At 47.8% G+C, this 25167-nt stretch overlaps 1 protein-coding gene across 3 annotated transcripts in view; it reads left to right on the forward strand.

Moving 5' to 3' along the window:
* Positions 1–19149: 19149 nt before the first annotated feature.
* The window catches only part of SLC5A11 (solute carrier family 5 member 11), a 52445-nt gene continuing 46427 nt past the window's right edge, over positions 19150–25167 (forward strand). For all 3 annotated transcript variants that reach the window (XM_004268589.4, XM_049699038.1, XM_049699036.1), the window contains exons 1-2: positions 19150–19233; positions 19546–19593. The gene's annotated coding sequence lies outside the window, so the exon portion shown is untranslated. The remainder of the gene's footprint in view (positions 19234–19545; positions 19594–25167) is intronic.

A 25167-nucleotide genomic window follows, 5' to 3' on the forward strand; every position in this document is an offset into this window, starting at 1 on the left:
GTGCCCCTGGACGTGTCTTAGCTCTAGACATCCTGAGCTGCTGTGCCTTGCTGCTGTGGCTCCACTCTCCTTCCCCAGTAGGCCTGCCCAACCCTGCCTTCCCCTCAAAGACAGTAATCACTGGGTTCAGCTTACCCGGGTCAAATTTAGGTGCGTCCTCCCATTGGTGCTTGCTTCAAAACCATGGTCCCCTTTCTGATCACTGCTGTTGATGAATGAGCTGCAGCCAATGCATAATCTCTTGCTAGTCTTTGTAATCCACGTGGTCACACACACAGTAGTTGCTGAGTAGATATTGAAGGGATAACAGCTGTTGCCGGTTGACATTTGAGGACCAAAAATTGTGGTAGTGCCGTGCTGTCAAACTGTGAGGGTGGAGGTGAAGTTCTTGACAGGTAGGGTCTAAGTAGTGTTAAGGGTAACGACTGAGCCAAAGGAGGAGATGGCTGAATCAAGACGGGAGCGACAAGGAGGTTGCACTGAGCAAGCTGGCTTCATATTTGGCTGAGAGATAATTTGCATGCATTGGGACTGGACTGATTTTCCCTCTTCAAAACTTAGATCTTTTCCAGTCGATCCTTTGATTTCAGATGTGAGCGGCGGGGTCCCCAGATGAGAGCCAGAAACCACCCAGATGAAACTTGAGAGCCCCTTACAGAGACCAGGGCTTTGGCCCTGCCTCTGAGTAGGTGTTTGCAGGGTCCTGGGGGAAGGGGATAACAGTAACAGTATGTTAAAGGCTTCTCTACACACCTGGTGTTTGTACGTGTTTTCTCATTTTCAGAGCACCCCAGCCTGGCCCTAGAACAGGAAACACAAAGTCCTAGTACAGTGTGGCTCAAATTGTCCACCAACACACTCCCCAAGTTAAGGAGAGGATAGAAGATGTGGATCTCTCTGGGATCTGGGGGCAGAGTTTTGAACTCTTCACTTCAGGTTAAAGCTGCATATGAATGTTGCATTTGACTCCGTGATACCCATTTTCACCTAGAAATAACGTTTCAAATAGCCAGTTAAATTGCTGTTCTTCAAAACGTCTCTGCTGCTTCAGAAAGATGGGCCATATTAAGGCCCACGAACCCCACTTGAATTGAAGAAGCAGGGCTGGAGAGCTCCAGCTCCGGATGACTTGAGTGGCAGAGATTGCTCTGGTAAAGGGGCATCAGAGTGACTTCCCAGTCCTGATGTTAACACAAGTTCACGTGCCCGACGCACAGTGAGGCCAAACAAATTGAAACGTCGGAGTTTGGAGCAGAGGAAGGTTTATTGCAAGGCCATGCAAGGAGACAAGGTGGCTCATGCCTTAAAAAGCCTCAAGCTCCAGGGGTTTCAGCAAAGCATTCTTAAAAGCCAGGTGAGGGAGTGGGGGTCTCGGTACCGATCAGCTCGTGTACAATTCTCTGATTGGCTGATGGTGAGGGAACAGGGCGGTGTCACAGGGGTTAACTTTATCAGTCCTTAGGCTCCAGGAGGCCTGGGGCTATGTGCTCATGGTCATCAAGTAGTTAACATCTTCCATTTGGTGGGGGGCAGTTTCACGTCTGCACAACAACCCAGGAAATTTGCATCAAATACCATTATCTAGGTACTTCATGGAGGAGCTAAAGCAGAGTATCTGGGGGAAGGTCCCCATAGGGTCCTGCTAGGTTACACTGAGTCTCTGGGCCCTGTCTCAGCCCTCAGGGACCAGTGTGCCCCTGTCCTGGCCAGCCATTGACTCACTAGGTGGGGAAGCACCCCAACCTGCTGGTACAGCAGGGCTGGGCTTTGAATAGTGAGGGAAGCTGTATCCACAGTCCAGCAGCTTCCAGAAGAGGACAAACATGGATCCCAGGATCTAAACAGTCTGCAAGCCTGAATCCAATTCATGGACCCCATTACCATGTTACCGTTGCAGCCAAAATCTGGCCTCTGTACCCGGTACCGAATTGAGTCTCAGAGACAGAGTTTTGGGTGAAGTAGAAAAGAATAGCTTTATTGCTTTGCCAGGCAAAAGGGGCCACAGCGGGCTAGTGCCCTCAAAACTGTGTGTCCTGACCTGGAGGGGTCAGTGAGGAGATTTATAGTAATGGTTCCAAGAGGGTGTGGTCAACTTGTGGACATTCTTCTGATTGGTTGATGGTGAGGCAATTGGGAGTCAGCATCATCAACCTTCTGGATCCATCCAGTCTGGGGTCTGTGCTTGTGGGCAGCATACACTTCACTTCTCCCACCTGGTGGGTGTTTCAGTATCTGCAACACAGCTCAAAATCATTGTTACGTGTATCCTTTGAGGTGGAACCAGGACCCTGCCCCAAGGCTGCGCAATTGTTTCTAGGCTGCTCCTTCCTTGTCTCTGCATCCCCTCCCTTCCCTGATTAGCAACTGTTTGAACCTGCCCTTTGGAACTCAGGGAAGGGCATGGAGGCTGAATGAAGCCTTTTTCCTGCAAACAAGAAATGGGGGACCCAGAAAGGCTTTTGTGCCCAGGAGCCCCACAGGGTCCTGCTCAGTTTCACCATATCACTGAACCACCTGGGTTTTTGCTAATTTCATAGTTTTAGAAATCAACCCCTGGGGCTTCCCTGGTGGTGCAGTGGTTAAGAATCCACCTGCCAATGCAGGGGACACGGGTTTGATCCCTGATCCAGGAAGATCCCACATGCCACCGAACAACTAACCCCGTGCGCCACAACTACTGGGCCTGTGCTCTAGAGCCCACGAGCCACAACGACTGAGCTCGCGTGCTGCATCGACTGAAGCCCGCGCACCTAGAGCCTGTGCTCCACAATAAGAGAAGCCACTGTAATGAGAAGCCCGCACACTGCGACAAAGACCCAACACAAAAATAAATAAATAAATTTATTTTTAAAAAATAAAGACCTTCTTAGTTACATAAGTAGCGGTTCAGGTGATGGGCAGAAGTGGGATTTCCTGAGTGCCTAAGGCCCAGGGAACATGGCAGAGGGAAAGCTCTTCCCATGGGCCCACCCATGCCCTTGAGAGTAGGTACCATTTGGACTTCCCTGGTGGTCCAGTGATTAAGACTCCATCCGTGCTTCCACTGCAGGGGGCATGGGTTCCATCCCTCACTGGAGAATTAAGATCCCGCATGCCGTGTGGCCAAAAAAAAAAAAGAGAGGGGGAGAGTATGTAAAAGAACCTTTATCGGTTAAGGGCGTGGCTTTTGGAATTAGACCACTCTGGGTTGAAATTCTCATCAGACCACCTACCAGCTCAGTCCCTGACCCCCAACATCCACAATCCATCTGCTTTTCCTCCAAAAGAGATCCTTAATCTGACCATCTCTCCATCCTCAGCCCCACGACCTCAGCCCGGACATCTCCTGCTGGAGCCACTCCTCTCTTCTCCCAGCTTCTGCTCCTGCCCCACAGCCCACCCTCCTCACAACAGCTAGGGCGAGCTTTGCTTTTTACCCTTTTAAAAACCAACATAAATTTTGGACTTCTCTTGGTGGTGCAGTGGTTAAGAATCCATTTGCCAATGCAGGGGGACACAGGTTCGATCCCTGGTCCGGGAAGATCCCACATGCCGTGGAGCAACTAAGCCCGTGCACCACAACTACGAGCCTGCGCTCTAGAGCCCACCAGCCACAACTACTGAGCCTGCGTGCTACAACTGCTGAAGCCTGTGCGCCTAGAACCCGTGGTCCGCAACAAGGGAAGCTACTGCAATGAGAAGCCCACGCACCACAACGAAGAGTAGCCCCCTCTCACCACAACTAGAGAAAGCCCGTGTGCAGCAATGAAGACCCAACGCAGCCAAAAATAAAATATAAATAAATAAATTTATAAAAAACCAAACTGTGGTATATCCATACAACAGAACTGTCATGGAAAAGAATGTATATATAATGTATACATAGGTATGACTGACTCACTTAGCTGTACAGCAGAAATTAACACAACATTGTAAATCAACTATACTTCAATTAAAATGTTTTAATTAAAACAATTTAAAAATCAATTGATCAATCAATCAATACAATGGAACTATAACTATAGATAAACCCAACAACATGGATGAATCTCAAAATAATGATGCTAAGTGAAAAAAGCCAAACAAAAAAGAGTGCATGCTACATAATGCCATTTATATAAAATTCCAGAACATGCAAGTTAATCTATAGAGACAAAAAACAGATCATTGACTGTCTGGGGATGGGGTGGGTGCTAGGAAACTTCAGGGGATGTTGGATATTTTCTTGTGTCAATGGTTTCATAGGTGCATGCATATGTCAAAACTTATTGGTTGTCTTTGACATAAACTGTAGCAATATTTTTTTGGATCTGTCTCCTAAGGCAAAGGAAATAAAAGCAAAAACAAACAAATGGGACCTAATTAAACTTCAAAGCTTTTGCATAGCAAAGGAAAGCATCAACAAAATGAAAAGACAACCATATTTGCAAATGATATGCCTGACAAAGGGTAAATATCCAAAATATATAAGCAGCTCATACAACGTAACATCAGAAAAACAAACAACCTAGTTAAAAAATGGGCATAAGTCCTGAATAGACATTTTTCCAAAGAAGTCATACAGATGGCCAACAGGCACATGAAAAATGATCAACATTGCCAATCATGAGAGAAATGCAAATCAAAATCACAGTGAGATATCACAACTGTCAGAATGGCTATCATCAAAAAGTTATTTGTGGGCTTCCCTGGTGGCGCAGTGGTTGAGAGCCGGCCTGCTGATGCAGGGGACACAGGTTCGTGCCCCAGTCCGGGAAGATCCCACATGCTGCGGAGCAGCTGGGCCCGTGAGCCATGGCCACTGAGCCTGCGCGTCCGGAGCCTGTGCTCCGCAACGGGAGAGGCCACAACAGTGAAAGGCCCACGTACTGCAAAAAAAAAAAAAAAAAAAAGTTATTTGTAAATAACAAATGTTGGTGAGGATGTGGAGAAGAGGGAACCCTTGTACACTATTGGAGGGAACGTAACTTAGTGCAGCCACTGTGGAAGACAGTATGGAGGTTTCTCAAAAAACTAAGAACAGAGCTACCACATGACCTAGCAATTGCACTCCTGGGTATATACCCAAAGAAAACAGAAACACTAATTTGAAAAGATACGTGCACCTCAATGTTCATAGCAGCATTACTTATTTCGACGAAAATTCAATTAACAATCAAGTTAAGGAGAAAAAAATTTTATTTGAGGCAAATTGAGGATTATAACCCAGGAAACAGACTCTTAGAAAGCTCTGAGAGCTAACTTGCCTGTTAGAAGCCAAACGCAGTCATACACATTTTCGAGACTAAGGACCGTACATCAAAATGACATACTGATCATTTTACATAAAGTTCACCAAGGGTACATAGTCCAAGTAAGCATGTACAAGGCGAGAAGCAGGTCGTCACGACCCCCTGCAGAGTTGGGACAGAACACTATTCCTTTAAGAATTTACATTGCTAGTGTCAGAAGAAAGAAAAAAATTGATTTTTATGGTTGAGCAGGCACTCCCATCTTTGAGGAGCTCTGGTTAATGTGTAACGCAGATGCACACTGCACCTTAGGGAGGAAGGGAAGAGGCCCAAGCAAACACAGAGAACGCTTTGTTTAATTTTTCTTGTCTTGCTTAAAATATAAATTTTATTTCATCCCTTACGCTAGCCAAGATATGGAAGCAACCTAAGTGTCCACCAACAGATGAATGGATAAAGAAGATGTGGGATATATATATTGACACAGTAGAATACTACTCAGCCATAAGAAAGAATAAAATGTTGCCATTTGTAAAAAATGGATGGATGAACTTGAGGGGTATTGTGCTTAGTGAAATAAGTCAAACAGGGAAAGACAGACACCACATGGTATCACTTACCTGTGGAGTATAAAAAATAAAACCAGTGAATATAACAAAAAAGAAACAGACTCACAGATACAGAGGACAAACTAGTGGTTACCAGTGGGGAGAAAAAAGGGGCAAGGTAGAGGTAAGAGATTAAGAGGTGCAAACTGCTATGTATAAAATATATAAGCTACAAGGATATATTGTACGGCTCAGGGAATATAGTCAATATTTTATAATAATTGTAAATGGAGTGTAACCTTTAAAATTGTGAATCACTGTGTTGTACACCTGAAACATATAATATTTACATCAACTATACTTAAGTTAAAAAAAACCTCATCCATTGGACTTAAAAAAAAAAATGTATTTATTTATTTATTTTGGCTGCACCAGGTCTCTTAGTTGCGGCATGCGAGATCTAGTTCCCGACCAGGGATCGACCCCAAGCCCCTTGCATAAGGAGAGCAGAGTCTTACTCACTGGACCACCAGGGAAGCGTTGGACATTTTTTATATGTGTGGTTTGTTGTGCAACAATTATGTTTCCATCTAGCCATTCTTTTCGGACTCTTTTTGTCAGTCTTGCACTGGCGTGTCAGTCCTCTTGCATATAGCCCTTTGCTTGCATGACCACTGCAGCGGTTCTTGTGGGGAGTAGCCTTGAAGGCACCCAGTCAGCCCTGGTGAGAGCATAATCCTCATTTGCTCTGGGTTTACTAACCCTTGGTGGGTTTGGGGTTGCTAGGTCTTTTAGCCCTGGACCCACTTGCCTGTAAGCGAAGAAGACAGCCACCAGGGGGCATACTGTGATTTCCCTTTTCCTAGAAGAAGGTATGAGAAGTAAGGTTTTCTGAGATTAGCAGGCTTTCCCACTAGAAACTTCTTAAATCTTAAAAAAAACAACAAAACAAAACAAAACCAAAAAATCAAAAACAGCCAAAAAATACTCTCAAAACCTTTTGTAAAGGTCCGTCTTCCATGGACCAGCAATCCCACGCCTAGGATCTGACCTAGAGAGATTCCAGTCTAGGAGAGGACGTTGACAACAATTGTCACTGCAACCTTGCTTGCAATAGAAAACTGCAGACAGTGGAACCGCCCTTCATTAAGGATATCAGATCTGTCCTAAAACTTTAAAGTGAAAAAAAAAAAAAAACCCAACACTTTAAAGTGCTTGGACTTGCCTGGAGATTTTGTTAGAAGGCAGAGTCAGAGGGCTTCCCTGGTGGCGCAGTGGTTGAGAGTCCGCCTGCCGATGCAGGGGACACGGGTTCGTGCCCAGGTCTTGGAAGATCCCACATGCTGCAGAGTGGTTGGGCCCGTGAGCCATGGCCACTGGGCCTGCGCGTCCGGAGCCTGTGCTCCGCAACGGGAGAGGCCACAACAGTGAGAGGCCCGCGTACCGCAAAAAAGAAAAAAAAAAAAGGCAGAGTCAGAGTCCCGAGGTCTGGGGTGTAGCCAGGTGATGCTGATGCTGGTTGGAGGACCACATATTCAGGGTATTGGCTCACCCCCTGGACTAGGGACCCCAAAGAGCAGTGGCTTCACTAACAGGACCATGTTGCTGTGGCTTCACTCTCACTGAGCAGTCTGGCTGCCAGGAGTCAGGGCTGGTACTCCAGGTTCCCTCCATGCTTGCAGTGTTCCTCTCATCTGCATGGCCTGAGATATCTCCTTCCCTTGGTCACATCCCAGCCAGCAAGAAGAGATATAGTGGCATGGAGAGTATATGCCCCTTCTCTTTAAGGGCAGGACCCCCATGTCGATGCCTCAATTATGCTCACCTCCCACAAGGCAGAACTTAATCACGCCGAGCTGGGGGGCTGTGACCTGTAGTCTTTATTTGGAATGTCATGTCCCCGTAGACAATGCGAGTGTTCTGTTATTAGTGAAAAAGTGGAAACTGGATATTGGGTGACATCAGCAGTATTTGCTCCAAGAATGGACTGGTTAAATAAACTATAGTTTATCCAGAAGCTGGAATATTGAGCCACTAAGACAATGAGATAGATATGGATAAGCCACTACGGGAAGGCATCTCTGACATAGTTAAGTGAAAAAAAAGTACAGTTACAGAAAACCCTATTAGGATTATCTCATTTTTATTGGGGCGAAAATAAAGTTGATGGGTCACACATGCATTCTATGTCTACATTGCTTAGTTTTAGAAAGAGTCTGGAATGGTTCCCAGGAGGGTATGGCTCCTCAGAGGATTATGTGAGAGAAAGGAGTTACAGAAAGATGACGTAGGACTGTCTGCATTCTTGGGCACATCTACCCTCTCACGGAAGGGATTTGGGGCATTCAATTTCGGTGAGGGAAAGGATACAGCCACATGCTTGTGGGAGAGCCCGTCATAAACCCTGCCCCAGCCAAGCACTTTTCACTCAGTCCTCATAATGAACCAATGAGCAAAGCGGGTGGATGTGCACTGGTTTTGTCTGTCCAGCACACCTTTCCCCTTCTTCTAGAAATACCAACCTTGATTTTCTTTGGCAACAACTCAAGGACGGCAGGGAAAAATATCTTGCGTTCCGTGGCTCAGGTGATTGGTTCAAGAATAGGCATGTGACCCAGTGTGGACCAATAAGAGTCAGGCCAAGGACCATTAGGACTGTTGTCAAATCTGTTGGGGAATCTTCATTTCCTACTGGACTTGAACCTGAGTGGATGTTAGCTGGAGCCTCTCAAGACCATGGTGGAGAAGAAGGCTGCTTGGGAGCAAAGATAAGACCAGAAATCACAGCCACTGAAATCAGGGCCCGATGACATGATGTGAGACACTGGATCCTACCAGACCTGAAGCTTGGGATATTCCAGTTGTGTGAACCAACATTTTGGCATAAGCTAGTTTGAGTTGGGTTTCTGTAGCTCACACTCAAGAGGGTGTCGAAAGATACCACTCCCCATGGCCTTCAGGAAAAAAAAAATTTTTTTAACCTTTGTTTAGAAGAGCAGACAGCTAGACCCAGGAAAGCCTTTCTCCTGGAAAATCTACTAAACTTATGCCAAAATAAATAAATAAATAAACAAGTAAGTAAAAGGTAGAATTTCACACCCAAGGTCCCAGGAACCGAGGAGAGGAGGATAATCCCTACAGAGTGTGTCATATGGAATTTATCCCACAGACAGTGGGAAGCCTTGTGAGTCAGGGTTCCGGCATGAAAGAGATATCAGAGTGTAAAGGATTTAACCAAAGATACCATATTAAAGGGGCTGTTTATTGAGATTTAGGCGGGGTTAGGGGGTACCAACAAGGGTTGGTAGAGTGGTATAGTCACTGTGGGGAACAGTTATTCCTAGACTGGAAAGAAGGAGGGAATAATGTTACACAGCTTCTGCAGAGCAGTGGCCATGGAAGAACGAAGCCACTGCCAGGACCGCAGGGATGCAGCAAGGGATCAGGGGTAGCATGGCCCAGGGGAAGGGACAAATTACCCCGACCACTCTTCTCTACCCTCTGATCTCCTGCTGGTGCCTCCCGTTGGCCAAATCTAACTGGAGGCCAGAAAGCAAAGGAGGCCAGGAGATACAGCTCGTTGAAGTCAGCCTTCTGGGACACAGAGCACAGCGGGAAGCATAGAAAAGGAATCCTGGCTGGGCGATGTGGTTGAACAGTGGAGATTAACCATCTCCTTCTGGAAGTTTGTAGAGGAAGAACTGGAAAGAGATCCTCACTGCTTCCCTTTTATGTTGCATTGGTCTGTGTTTCTCCATAAGAACCCATTTGCAGAAGACTTATACTTTTTATTTTGTTTTATTCTATTTTTAAGACACACTTTTTTTTCAATCTGAGTTCTCTTTGTTTTTTTTAATTAAAGTATAGTTGATTTACAATGCTGTGTTAGTTTCAAGTATACAGCAAAGTGATTCAGTTATATATATATATATATATATACACACATACTTTTTCATATTCTTTTCCATTATGGTTTATCACAGGATATTGAATATGGTTTCCTGTGCTATACAGTAGGACCTTGTTGTTTATCTATTTTATATATAGTAGTGTATATCTGTTCATCCCAAACTCCTAATTTATCCCTCCCCCACTTTCCCCTTGGGTAACCGTAAGGTTTTTTCTATATCTGTGAGTCTGTTTCTGTTTTATATATAGATTCATCTGTACCATATTTTAGATTCCACATATAAGTGATATATTTAAGACTCATACTTTTTAAAACAACTTTGTTGAAGTATAAATGGCTTATGATAAAGGACACACATTTAAATGTACAATGGGAAGAGTTTTGACAAAGGTGTAACTGATAAAACCATTACAACAATCCAGCTAATAAACAGACCCATCACCTCCAAAATTGGCTTGTTCCCCTTCGTAATATCCCTCTGTCCTGCCATCCCCACCCCCAGGCAAATGTTAATCTGTTGTCACAACGGACTCATTTACATTTTCTAGAATCTTGTGTAAACCGAATCATTCAATATGTACTCTATTTTTGTCTGGCTTCTTCCCCTCAGCATACTATTTTGAGATTTTAAGTATGAAAGCATGTAACAGAGAGAAGTCTCCAGAGATTGCTTTGGTCACAATCCTGTCCTGTTTGTTGCCTTTCTCAATGGATCCGATAAAGATATAGAAGGATGATATTTACATTAAAAGCCTCAAAATAACTGTACTGATTTTCATGGCTTGTTAGCCAGACTGGAGGGCATTTTTTTTTTTGGCTGCACCAAGCAGCTTGTGGGATCTTTGTTCCCCAAGCAGGGATCGAACTTGCAGTGGAAGGGCAGAGTCCTAACCACTGGACCACCAGGGAAGTCCCCTGAAGGGTTTCTGAGAATGGCTTATCTTTCTTACCAGAGAGTTGCTTTGGATTACATTTCTTTCCACTCACATTTCCCCAACCAGAGGGTTGTACTATCTTCTGAGAGGGAAAGTTGGGGATGAAAATCTTTCCTGTTAGTGCCTTAAACTCTGGGGACACTAACTCACTGAGTGGTGCTGTAGGTCAGGGGGCAGCAAAAGTTTTCTGTAAAGAGCCAGATGGTAAATATTTTAGGCTTTACAGCCCATATGGTCTCTGTCACAAGTACTCAACTCTACCACAGTAGCACAAAAGCCGTCAGAAACAATATGCAAATAAATGGGCATGACTGTGTTCCCATAAAACGTTATTTACAAAAACAAGCAGGGGGCCATATTTGGTGGGTGGAACTGAGCAGGACCCTGTGGGGCTCCCGGGTACAAATCCTTTCTGTGTGTCCCGTTTCTTGTTTGTAGGAAATAGGCTTCATTTAGCCTCCATGACCTTCCCTGAGTTCCAAAGGGCAGAGAGCAAGGGCAAAACTTGCTAATCAGGGAAGGGAAATAATACAGAAACAAAGGAGGGAGCAGTCAAGAAACAATAGTGCAGTCATGGGGCAGGGCCCTGGTTCCTCTGCAAGGAACATACATAACAATATCTTTGAGTTCTTCTGCAGAACTAAGGCCCCCACCCCGGTGGAGGATGGCAATTTTAGGCTGAGAGCAAGATCTCTGGAGCACCTCCCTGTTACCTCACCATCAACCAATCAGAAGAAAATCACACACCCTGCAGCCCTCACCCCAAATTTTGCCTATAAAAACTTTCCCCCAAAACCACTGGGGAGGACTTCTCTGGCAGTCCAGCAGTTAAGACTCTGTGCTTCCATTGCAAGGGGCATGGGTTCAATCCCTGGTTGGGGAATTAAGATCTCACATGCTGCACCGCCTGGTCAAAAAAAAAAAAAAAAAAAAAAAATTGGGGAGTTCAGGTTTTTTGAGCTCGAGCCACTCGTTCTCCTTGCTTGGCCCTGCAATAAACCCTTCTCTGCTCCAAAGTCTTGTTAGGGGAAACACTGACTGAAACTGCCCACCGTGGCCAGGCAAAGACAGTAACAATTTACATGAGTTATTTTACGACAGGAGATCCTGGTAAGGAATACGGAAGTAACAAGCCACCACCAACAGGAAGAATACGGGAAAGGTCAAAAGGAGAGAGGAGGTGCCAGTCCATATGTCCTACCAACCTCCCAGAATCCTTCTTGCTGGAATCCATCCTGGTTGAGCGGTTGCATGCACATGGCACCAGGGAGGACCCTGAGTCAGAATGATTGGCCAGAGACCACCTGGAAACTAACCCCATCACCATGAAACCCGAGACTGCGAGCCACGTGGCAGAGCAGTTCTCCTGGGTTCCCTTCCCCTCCTGCCCTCCACCCAGGCACCCCTTCCCAATAAAGTCTGTTGCTTATTCAGCACTATTCATTTCCGAGTGTTAGAAAAGAGTCCACTCTCAGGCCCCGGAAGGGGTCCCCCTTCCTGCAACACTGTCTGTTTCATTTCTCCATCCACGGGAGGCTCCACGTTGGCGGCTTCTCCGCTTCACCAGGAACCCAGGCTGCTGGCAGCAGTTCTGGCTTCCACATGTGCCTCCCACGTCAGTCCGGTTCATCCCCATCCTGACCAGCAGGAAGGCAGGAAAGAATGGCTCTCTCTTAAGCAAGAGAGACAGAAATCACCTAGATCACACCCCCTCTCGTTCCACCCCCTCTCACATGTCATGCAGGGAGGGAGAAGGGCAGATTTTGCTGGCCAGTCACTACTTCAAACAATTCTTTTATTTAATCCCTACAACAACCCTAACTATTTGACAAGTGGGGGAGACTGAGGCACAGCACAGTAAAGCAGAGAGGCGGCTGTAAGCCACCAAGTTAGTAGCACGAGGATTTAAACAAACACTGGAGGCAGAGCACAGGGACTCAAGTACAAGCCCTACGGCTGGCCCCAGGCTGGAACTCACATGATGGCAATGACCACGGGCTGTCACTACAACCACCTCTTGTAACCCAGACTCGTGCAGTGTCTGGTGGGGCAGTGGGGGCAGTGTGGGTCAGGCTGGCTTTCACGGGATCCTGTTCCACTCCACTAATCTCCAAGTGTGTCCATGTCACACACCAAACTCCAACCTCGCTGTCGCAGATGACCTGCTGTTAAAGTGTTTAGTGATTAAGGAGAATCCTTGTTCATTCATTAACGATGCACACTATACACTGACCGGCAAGGTCTCCTGAGCTACAAACAACTTTCTCCCACAGACCCTGTGGCCACGAATAGGCTTCCCACGGAGGGTCCACTTGATCAGAACACACCTTTTAATGAATTATGTGGATTTGGGTTTAGACAGACCATTCCCAAGAGTTTTCCCAGATCCACAGGCTCCTGTCAAGTTTGTCACAGCGCAGGGATTCTCAAACGTTTTGTCTCAGGATCCCATTATAAGGAAGAACACCTTCATCTCATTGATGTGGGTTATAGGTAGAGATATTTACCAAATTAGGTGTTTCAATGAAGAAACAATTTAAAATGTTAATTAATTTTAGAAGAACAGTAACAAACCCTTTGCATGTTAAGTAAATAACATTTTTATGAAAAACAACCATATTTTCCCAAAAGATTGAGTGAGAAGAGTGGCATTGTTTTACACATTTGAAAATCTCTTTAATGACTGGTTCAATAGAAGACAGCTGGATGCCGACATCTGCTTCTGCATTCAGTCTGTCGTGACGCCTCAGGTCTTGTAGTTTTCCAGAAACTCAACTGGGCATTCATGAAATAATGAGAGGAAAAAAAGAAATAAATAGCATCTTAGTACTGTGGACAATGTTATATGGATTAAATCATTGAGTCTTCCTGGTAAAACGGCTCGGGACTATTCTTATGACATCCCCTTTTTCAGATGAGAAAACCTGGGTTCAGAGCGCCTAAGTCATTTACACAAGGACACACAGCTGGCAGCAGAGGAACCAGAAGGAGGCTGGGGTCTGCCTGCCCCCACCTCTGGGCTCCTAAGCTGCTCACTGTTCTGCAGCCGCTGCGGATGAAAGGCCACCCAAGTCACAGATTTGTGGGAAACGTGACTCTGGGAGCAGGGAGCAAACATAACCTGAAATTACACTGAGGGAGAATGCTCAGTGTTTCCTGGTTGAAGCCATTGTAAAGAGAAAGAATAAGGCTTGAGATTCCCAGTGGCAACTAAACGTAAGGCAGGCAGCACACAGGTAACTGGGGGTTACATTCAGGCAGAGGGAAGGAGCCAGCATTGACCAAGCACCTTCTACTAGCCCGGTGTTTCTCTGTGGCATCTCCTTTGTTTCATCCTCATTTCATTTCCTGCCAAGCAGGCGTGTGAACATCAGTTTGCACCCAGGTCTCACAGCTACTAAGTTAAAAATGTATCCCGTTTTATCCCCCAACTGGGCTCACTGCTCCACCCTTGCCTGCTGGTCAGGAAAACTCATCTATTTCAGTGTTTTTAGGGTTTGCTCTTTTCAGTTGTTGCTATAAATAGCAACACCGGACTATAGTGTGTGGGTGGATGAAAGTGTGTTTCTAAAAGGCTGTAGAAAATACAGGAAGGAATCATGACCTCCTGGGGAGCTCAGCCTGGATTCCAGTCTAGCAGAGGGTGTGCCCTGGGGATACTGGGTAAGACTCTGGGACCAATATCAGCGTGTGGGTCCCTCTCCCCAGCCCCCCCTCCCCTGGCCACCAAGCAATGCTCTGATAGCAGCACAGTGTCCAATTCAACTCAATTCTGCCTCTACTTAGCTGGAGGTAGCATCAGATACCAAAGGTTAAGGGCTGAATCCTACGAGACTGCCCCCCTCCACCTCCTCCCCCATTTCAGACGCCAATTGCAAATCCAGGTCTTCATGTGCTTCTGACTCACCGGCTCTAGATCAGTGGTTTCGAAGACCCCCTCCTCAGGTTTGATTTGTTTTATATATAAATTTATTTGTTTTTATTTTTGGCTGTGTTGGGTCTCCGTTGCTGTGTGTGGGGCTTTCTCTGGTTGTGGCGAGCGGGGGCTACTCTTCGTTGCGGTGCGCAGGCTTCTCATTGCAGTGGCTTCTCTTGTTGTGGAGCACGGGCTCTAGGCACGCAGGCTTCAGTAGTTGCAGCACGCAGACTCAGTAGTTGTGGCTCATGGACTCTAGAGTGCAGGCTCAGTAGTTGTGGCTCACGGGCTTTAGAGCGCAGGCTCAGTAGATGTGGCACACGGGCTTAGTTGCTCTGTGGCATGTGGGATCTTCCTGGGCCAGGGATTGAACCTGTGTCTCATGCATTGGCAGGCAGATTCTTAACCACTGCACCACCAGGGAAGCCCCTCTCAGGTTTGATTAATTGGCTAGAGTGGCTCACAGAACTCAGAGGAACATATTACTTATTAGATAACCAGTTTGTTATAAAAAATATAACTCAGGAACAGACAGTTGGAAGAGATGCCCAGGGCAAGGCATGGGGAAGGGGCCAGGAGCTTCCATGTCCTCTCCAAAAGCACCACTCTCCCCACATCTCCACGTGCTCATCAGCCCAGAAGCTCTCAGAACCCTGTCCTTTGGGATTTTTTACGGAGGCTTTATTACATAGTCACAATTGATTAAGTCACTGGCCATCGGTGACTGATTCAACCTCCAGCCCCTCTCCCTTCCCCAGTGGCCAGAGGGTGGGACTGAAAGTTCCAACCCTCTAAACACCTGGTTAGTTGTCCTGGTAACCAGGCCCCAACCATAGGTGAGGTCCCAATGTAGCCTCATTAACAAAACAAAAGACACCTTACTCACTCTGGTCAATTAGAAAATTCCAAAAGTTTTAGGAGCTCTGTGCCAGAAATGGGGTTGAAGACCAAATGTATATTTCTTCCTATAAATCACACATGCATCACTTGATACACACAGTGGTCCCTTGGAATCCACAGGTGGTTTGTCCCAGGACCCCCCTGGATACCCAAATTTGAGGATGCTCATGTCCGTTATTTAAAATGGTGTATTTGTATATAACCTACATGTATCACATCCTCTGTATACTTTAAATCATCGTTAAATTATTTATACTGCCTAATACAATGTAAATGCTATATAACTAGTTGCCGGCACGTGGCAAATTCAAGTTTTGCTTTTTGGAACTTTCCAGATTTTTTTTCCCTGAATATTTTTGATCTGTGGGTGGTTGAATTCCAGGATGCAGAACTGCAGATACAGAGGGTTGACTGTACAGCATTTCAACGGTTTTTGTTAATTCCAAATTACTTGCCAGACCTTATAAACAGGAGCGTTCATATAAAAACTCAGACTTTGGGATTTCTCTTGAAAACTCAGGCGCTTCGACAACATGGGACCCACGTTCTTACGTGGAGACAATGGGCTGGAACTAAATCCTGGGAGGTAAGATTTGAGTAAAGACCACAGTCTCTACCGTCAGAGAAGCAAGAGCCGCATTTGCCAAACTCATCATTCACACTTTCTGCCCTATTTATTTTTTCAGGTGTAATTTGCATGTAATCAAATGCACAAATCTTATTCAGTCCAAGGGATCTGAACCGTGGTATATACCCATATAGTTACCACCTAAGATATGGAAATTTTCCTCTCTCCAGAAAATGCTTTCAACTCTCTTGACTTCTATCACCATAGATTCATCTTTCCTATTCTTGAACGTCACATAAATGGACCATAAGGTGTGTACTTCCTTGCATCTGGCATAATTCTGAGATTCATGCATGGCGTTATGTGTCACTAGTTTGTCCTACTGAAAACAAATGTGGTTTTCCATGGAGTTTTCCTACCCAAAAACTGGGTTTGTTGCAGGAAGGGGGACCCCTTCCAGGGCCTGAGAGTGGGCTCTAGTCTAAGACTGAGAAATGAATTGTCCAAGGAGACACACGTGCTGACGAAGCAAGAGACTTTTTATTGGAAAGGGGCCCCGGGTGGAGAGCAGGAGGCTAAGGGAACCCAGGAGGACTGCTCTGCCGCGTGGCTCACAGTTTCGGGTTTTATGGTGATGGGGTTAGTTGCTGGGTGGTCTCTGGCCAATCATTCTGACTCAGGGTCCTTCCTGGTGACACGAGCATCGCTCAGCCTAGCTGGATTCCAGTGAGAAGGATTCTGGGAGGTTGGGAGGACCTATGGACTGGTGTCTCCTCTCTCCTTTTGACCTTTCCCAAATTCTTCCAGTTGGTGGTAGCTTGTTAGTTCTGCGTTCCTTACCAGGACATCCTGTTGTAAGATAACACATGCAAGTGGCTACTATCAGGCCTGGCCAGGGCGGGCGGTTTCAGTCACTCCTTCCCCTAACGGGTTTGCAGCTTAATGGTGTCAGTAGACACAACCAAGCCTAAGATCGGAAGAAGGAAGGATTTATTATTACTTGAAGCAAGTAGGGAGAACACCGGGGATCTGTCCCAAAGCGGTGTTTCCCAGAACAGCAAAATTGGGAAGTTTTAAGGGAAGGGGTACATGCATCTTCATGAAGGGACTTGAACAGAGGAGAATTCAGCATAGAATTGGGACAAAGGTCAACAGAGTCCAAGCTTTAGTTGATTGAAGTTAAGAGAGTCGCATCATCTTTCCATCCTCCAACTGTCTGGGGGCCTCAGTTCCTGCAGGACTCAAAGGTATATTATTATGTATATTCCTTGAGGAACCAGGACCCTGCCTTATCACAGCACCATTGTTTGACTGCCTTTGTTTCTCTTCCTGCATTCCTTTGTTCCCTTAAGATCATTAAATACTGTGTTCAAGGGTAAGCATTGTGGCCAGGTGCAGATCACAAAATGTCCTCGGCCAAAATGGGTTCTCTTATGTCAAGAAAGCCATGCCTGGTTCTCTTTCTCCAGGGACCCCCTAACCCATCTGCTTACAGTTTGAAGGCATCACGGTTTGTCCATTTATCTGTTCATGGACATTGGGTTGTTTCCCCCTTGGGGCTATTGTGAGCAAAGCTGCTAGGAACATGTGTGTAAATTCTTTGTGGAACCTATGTTTTCATTTCTTTTGATAAATACCTAAGAGTGGAATTGCTGAGCCATAAGGTAGGGGTATGTTAACTTTATAAGAAACTTCCAAAACATTCTCCAAAGTGGTTGCACCATCTTCTCTCCTATTCTTTACAGCACTAGGAGAGGGCCCAAAAAGCCTGACAATCAGAGAAAGTGTGGGAGGTGACATGCCGGTGACCAGTGGGCCACAGTCAGCCCTCACAGATGAATAATCACGAGGCTCAAAGATTCTGGACTTCCCGTTGTTCTAGGACAACCGGAAGGTCTGGCCTACTGGGCCTGTGTTCCCCCAGCTGGAGCTGAGTCATGGCTGGGAGGTAGCTCTCCTGTCTGCCACAGCCGTATCTGGCCCACCTCTCTCATCTGTGTGCCTTGTCTGTAGCACTGTGACCGTGCCCGTGGTCCCCCAGACATGCCCCCAAGAAATCAGGACTGGGCCCCAGGTTGGTGGAGCAATGCATCTTCTGCCTTCCTGGTGTTGAGTCCTCCGCTGCAGCTCACAGGCTCAGGCCGTCCATTCCCTGGCTCTCTGTCCGCCCATCCCCTTTCTCCAAATTCTAGCTGTTCCTTCTGTCCATCTGTCCCCCCAGGCAGGCCACCACCTTGCAGGCCCCAGTTCATGCTGACATCAGTCCAACTGCTGAGTATCTGTGCATCCAGGGTGCCCTCCGTCTGGTGGGACGTGTCTCTAAGCCACACCCACTGGCCCTGTAGCGTTCTAGAATGAAACGCCCAGGGTTCAAATCCTGGTTCTGCCACTCACAGCTGGTGACTTGGGCAAGTTACTCACCCTTCTCTACCTCTGTCTTTTCATCAGTAAAGTGGACATAATAATAAGATCTGTCCCAGAGGCTTGTTGGAAAGACCAAGTGAGCAGAGACATGGAAACATTTAGAATAGAACCAGGGGTATATTGATTCTCACCATGCTTTCTGATCTACTCTGTGCCAGGGGCTGCCCCCGCCCAGGGCCAGGGCAGGTCAAGGGAAGGAGAGAGGTGGGCTGGAGGTGGGGTCTGTGGTGGACGGGGGAGGGATGGCCACGCCTCTGCTCTAGCCAGTGGCCGTCCTGTGTCCATGTGGGCCTGGTCTGGCCAGATCTTCAGATTGTTCTAGTAAAGTGGGAAATTCAGAGCGTTATTCAGTCTCTCGTTTTGCAAAGGCTAGTAGCTATCTTTTTTTTTTTCCTTTTTTTAAATTTTGAATGCTCTGAGCATCCAGTGCAAGTCTTCTGCTGTCCCCCACTGCCTGTCCTGGTGTTGTGGGCTGGACGTGGGCCCCCGGCCACAGCTCGGTCACTCCTGACAACTCCTCTGGGCTCCAGGCGCCTGTCTTTGTCCTGCCTTGGTCTGGAGAGCGCACGGAAAAGGAGCCGAACAAAGGTGGTCACTGTTGCTGCTGCAGCAGCGGTAGGGCCGCGGCAAGTGCCCTCCTGGGACTTTCCTCTGTCCTCGTCCTCCCCTGCCAGCGTCTCCCCTCCCCCCCCTCCAGCTCGTCCCAAGCCCGCCCGTCCCCAGCGCGGAGGCGGGCCAGTGGCACAGTGGGTGAGTGGAGCAGGACGGTGCCCTGGGCTGCAACAGCTCCCCTCCCCTTCCCAGCCATGGGCCCCCCACCAGGTGAGGAGGGAGGCCATGTGGGCGGGGCTCAGGTCAGCCCATCTTCCCTGCAGGGGCCTGCTCAGAGTTCAAGTTCAAGTTCAGGGTTCAGGGCTGGCCCGGGACCTCTCCTCTGCCCCGAGGGAGATCATTACGCTTTCTCTAAGCCCTGCTGTAGCCCAGGCTGGAATTTGGATTTTGACCTGCAAGGAGCCTCTCTTAGCAGGCGGTGCCGGAGGGAGGGCCACTGCCGTTCTTCCAAACTCTGGCTGCGAGGGAAAAGGAGTCCAGTTTCTCCCTCCTCACAGCCACCTCTCTCTCCTTCTGCCTCAGACACCACCGACAGGAACCAGGGCAGGTGGGCCCTGCATCCAGTGGAAGGTAAGACTCCCTACTCCCAGCCCCGCAAACTGATATCCATTCTGCAAACTGCGGAAGCTGGTCTGGGGACCGGAGGCAGTGCTGGCAGGAAGGACGGGGTGAGGGGTGCACAGCTCTTCTCCTTGGGAGAGGGCTTGTCGAGGCAAACGGAGTGTGTTTGGCGGTGTGGGTACAGCCAGCGCACCAGGCATGCGAGGCTCGCAGCGCCTCCACTTAACCGGGTTCACAGACATGGAGCTATCATTTCACCTTAGCCTCTGGTTCCTTATCTGTCAAATGAGAATGTGAACCTCAGCACAGCCCAGCCCACAGGTGTGGTGGACTCAGGAGGGCCCAAGAGATAAGCAGGTGAAAAATACCTACAAAGAACAACAAAACCCTGGGGGATGTGTGACTGCCAAGCAAAGCAAATATGCCAGACACGTGCTGAGAGCCTCACATCCTGGGCCTGGTCTGGCTGGCCCAGCCACGGTCACTCACAGACGGAGGCTGAGAGCCATTAAGAAACGTGCCCAAGGTTGCACAGATAGTGGGGAGGCAAAGCTGAGACCCACCTCCCACGGCCGGCCGTGAGCTTATACACAAGGTCTGCTTTTCAAATGATGTCTTGATGACCGATTCCGGGGAAGCAACCAAGGGAGACACCCTCCTCCAAAAGGGCATCCTGAGGATATGACTTTGGCTGTGGCGGGGTTTGGGGGTGTGTGTCACAATGGCAGGCTGAGAAAAGTCCACATTTGTTTGCTATACAAGGGTTTATTGAGTGCCTGCTTTGAGGACACAACGTGAGCGAGACGGACAGGGTCCCTGCCTTCGCGGAGCTTACGGTAGAGTGGGAACGGGAGGTAATGAGAGAATCGTACAGATCAAATGTCCTGCTTGATTCAACGGTTATGGGAAGTCATGTTTGCCATGATGGCAAATCATTTAGGGATCCTACTTAGATTGAAGCCAAGGGAAGACTCCTCTGGGGCTGTGACAGTAGGGGTGCCATCTGAAGGATGAGCATGAGTTCATCCAGCCAAGAGTGCAGGGAAGAGCGTTGCAGGCAAGGGCGGGTGGGATGGGCGGAATGGCAAAGACCCTGAGGCAGAACTAGTGCTCAGGGATAGAAATAAGAGCAGGGTGAGATGGGGCTGGGGCCACAGCAGAGCACATCAACAGGCCCTGATTCTTTGAGCAGGAAAAGGAACTGATCTATGTTCAAAGATCTCTCTGACTTCCATGTAAGGGCAGTGGATTCCAAGGAAGCAAGAGTGTCATTGGTAAGGCAAGATTCTTCCAGTGACGGTGGCTTGAATGAAAGCAATAAAAGTAAAGGTGCGGGGAAATGCATAGACTGCAGCTCTGCTTTAGAAGTAGAACAGAATGGGATCAGAGGTCAATAGATTGCGGGAGTTGAGCAAGAGACGCCATAATGTCTTTGATGGTATGTTTGCGAGCCCCGGCATCCTTGGTGCTTAGACATGGTGGCCAGCACGTAGGAGGTGCTCACAGACCACTGCATGAGTGCATGAATGAATGAATGCGTGAATGCAAGACCTAAGGGTGACTCTCGGGTTTCCGGCCTGAGCAGCAGGGTAGGTGAAGTTGCCATTTAGTGAGAAGGGAAAGGCTGGCTGCCCTTGAAGATTGTGGTCTCCGAGTTGGATGTATTACGTTTGAGATGCCGACTGGGCATCCGTGAGAGATTCCACGCCGGCATTTGGATAGACAGGTCTGGGGCTCAGAAGGTGTTCTTGTGACATCTATTCTCTCTAGGAATCAAGAGACAAGGTTGTCACTGAAAGGGGGAGGCAGGTGGAGGAGAAACCTCACCTGGCTCCCTGGTACTCACACCTGCTAGCCTCCTGAGCCAGACCCTACCGTGCCCATTGTTTCCTTCCTAGTGACCGGAGAGGTGGCTCTTTCTAACAGGCTGGGGAGAGTCCCAGCCTCTGCTTCAGCACAGAGACCCCTGGCATCTGTCCTCTGGCCCTTTTTTCTAGAGACCCATTCCTAATGAACCACATAGCATCAGCCGGTTGAGCAGCCGGAGGTGGTCCTCCTGTGGCCCCCGCTTCTGCAGTTTTAGGGTCTGACAGCTCCGCTCAGCCTGACAGAACTGACCCCCTCCCTCTGACTGGGCTCCGTCTACCACCAGCCTCTCTGGGCATCTTGGACTTGAGCCAAAGGCCAGGCTTGTGGCTGAGGAAGGAGGCAGTTACCTCCACAAAGGAGTGGAAGGAAAGGGTGTGAGTGTCTGCCGGCCCTGTGCAGGCCCTTGTTGTCACCTCTGGAATTTTCCCTGCCAAGGGCGCACGTGCCGAGCAGTGGTTAGGAACTTGCAGGTCAAGCCCCGGTTGGAAGCCCCGGTTCAGTCATTTACCAGTGGCGTGACCTTGGGGCCCCAGCTTGGGCTTTGTTTTCCCCACCTGTTCAGTGGGGTTAACCAGAGACCTGACCTCGTAGGGGTGCGGTGTGCTTCAAGTGAGATTCACACACGTAGGGGCCAGGGTCTGCGTGGCCACGAAGTCCATATGCTCTTTTTCTTTTTTCCTCCAAGAAGGATGGAGTCAGACCAAGTATTCTGGACCTGATCACGTTCTATAACGAACTCGATTAATGCTTTTAGCAAAACTGTGACATAGGTCTGATTAATACGCCCATTTTATAGGTGGGAAAACTGAGCCTCAGAGAGCTTATTTGCCCAAGATCACGGAGCTAGTAAGTGGCAGAGCTGGGATTTGAACCGGGCAATGCAGTTCTAACACCTTTACACTTGATCGCAGTGCATCTATTTCCCAGGGAGTTTTTGCCTGTAATTAAACTTTGTAATTAGATGGTCATTGTCATCTTTAGCCAGTGCAGACTCCTTCCCTGGTTTCTCTCTCTGTCTCTTTCATTTTCTGTCCCTGCTAACGTGTTTGCTGTTCTTCAGCAAATAGGCCTGCATCCTGGCAAAATAGTTGGTACTATTTTCTGTCTCAGAATGTATTTAATATACATATATGGTTTTATGCTGTAAATCTTTATCCGCTTGTTCCTTTTTCTTCCATCATGAAATGTTTCAGATGCACACATGTTGTAGAGGATACTGTAGCCCCACCAGTGCACACACACGCAGGAGACGGCCTCAGCAACCGAACGCAGGGAACACAGTCAGACCCCTCACCTTGCTGTGGATGTGCTTCCCCATCCCTGCCTCTCACTGGGGAAATTTCCACATCTGCTCTGGCAAATTATGTAAGCGGCTGAAAGGAAAGGGGTGAGCAGCCGTCTCTGCTTGCTGAGTTTCCTGTGTTCCTTAGCCAATGGGCAACTGCAAGGGTAAGGTGTTCTTGCAAACAGGGCCGTTGTTACAACGCCTGCTTTACCTAGACTCCTGTCAACTCTGGCCTCCCACAGGGGAGGGTCCCTCCCAGGAGGTGAAGCCCTCCCGGGGCAGTGCAGCTGGTGGCTCTGGGCACACAAGGAGCTGCAAGGGGCTGAGTGAGATCTCTCGAGGATGGGGGGGCCACATCCACAGTAATCACCACTTTGTCTTCCATGCCTAGCACAGAGCCTGGCACACAGCTGGTGCCTAATAAATGTTTGTGGAAAAGAAACAAGTAGAGGGAGGGAAGGACTGAAGGAGGGAAGGAGAGAAAGAAGGAGAGAAGGGCAGGAGGAAGGGAGGAAAAAGAGACACACCAGCTAGTATTGGATAACAATGAGCTTCGGTTCAGGACCTGGGTTCAAATCCCACCTCTGACACTTAGTGTGACCCAGAGGCCAGTGGCACAGCCAGGACCTGAACCCAGCTCACTGTCACTTCTTGGTGGCTTCATTTCCCACCTGTAAAACGGAGGTGTAAGGTGTTTGTCTCACTGGGCTGACAAGGATGAGATAAGAGGACCAATGTAAAGCGAGCTCCTGGCCTGGCATTTCAATAACTAGTGCTCACTAAGCTTTAGAGATGATCCCTGTTACGGTGACAGCGTGACTTTACTGAACGAGGGCACGTGGAGGGCTCCACCTGGGAGCGCGTGGCCAAGGCAGCAGCACTTGGGTTCCACAGCTTCTCTGGTCCGTTGTCCAAGCTCCTACTCCCACCCTGAAGACACAGCCTGTTCCTCCTGGCCGCCGGCAGGTCCCCCCCGCTCCCTGGGACTCAGGAAGAGCCTGAAGTTGGTGCCAGCCTGCCCGGAGCGGGTGATGAATGACTTGTTTATCTGCTCCCGCCCCTCTCGGTGCCTGGCAGGCAGAGGCCTGGAAGGGGCAGCTGGGAGCTGGGCTGGACACGGGGGAGGGAGTGTCACCAGGCTTTCTGCTGCCCTTCCTCCTTCCTTCCTCCCCTTCCTCCCTTTCAGACCTGTGAGGTTCTAGAACAAGCTGTCCCACTCCCCAGTTCAACATCAATCTCTACCTGCTTCCTCCGGTCCCAGCCCTCATCCTCCCCAAGTCCCCTGTTTTGGAAGCAGCAAAGTACTTCAAAGCAGTTGAACTGTTTGAAAATGCAGGCTCTGAACCCTCCTACGCTGTTGGTGGGAATGTAAACTGGTGCAGCCACTATGGAGAACAGTATGCAGGTTCCCCCAAAAACTAAAAATGGAGTTACCGTGTGATCCAGCAATCCCACTCCTGGGCGTATATTCAGAGAAAACTCGAAAAATTCGAAAAGATACAATGCACCTCAGTGTTCATAGCAGCACTATTGCTAAGACATGGAAGCAACCTAATTGTCCATCAGCAGAGGAATGGATAAGGAAGTGGTATATATATATATATATATGGAATATATATATATATGGAATACTACTCAGCCATAAAAAAGAACGAAATAAAGCCATTTGCAGCAACATGGATGGACCTAGAGATGATCATGCTAAGTGAAGTAAGTTGGAGAAAGACAAATATAATATGACATCACTTATATGTGGTATCTAAAAAAATGATACAAATGAACTTATATACGAAACAGAAATAGACTCACAGACATAGAAAACAAACATATGGTTACCAAAGGGGAAAGGGAAGAGATAAATTAGGAGTTTGGGATTAACAGATACACACTACTATATATAAAATAGATAAACAACAAGGACCTGTTGTATAGCACAGGGAAGTATATTCAATATCTTGTAATGACCTCTAATGGAAAAGAATCTGAAAAAGGATATATATATATATATATATGAATATATATACTCATATGAATCACTTTGCTGTATACCAGAAACTAACACAATATTGTAAATCAACTATACTTTAATAATTTTTTTTTTTTTTTTTTGCGGTACGCGGGCCACTCACTGTTGTGGCCCCTCCCGTTGCGGAGCACAGGCTCCGGACGCGCAGGCTCAGTGGCCATGGCTCACGGGCCCAGCCGCTCCGTGGCATGTGGGATCTTCCCGGACCGGAGCACAAACCCGTGTCCCCTGCATCGGCAGGCGGACTCTCAACCACTGCTCCACCAGGGAAGCCTTTTAATAATTTTTTAAAAATCATGGCAAAAAAAGAAAGAAAATGCAGGCTCTGAAATCAGACAGATCTGGATTTGAGTCCTGCCTTGGGCACTCAGTCATGTGACACCACTTCCTTGGCTGTGGAATA

Source organism: Orcinus orca, chromosome 16 (genome assembly GCF_937001465.1).
Source record: "Orcinus orca chromosome 16, mOrcOrc1.1, whole genome shotgun sequence".
NCBI lineage: Eukaryota > Metazoa > Chordata > Mammalia > Artiodactyla > Delphinidae > Orcinus > Orcinus orca.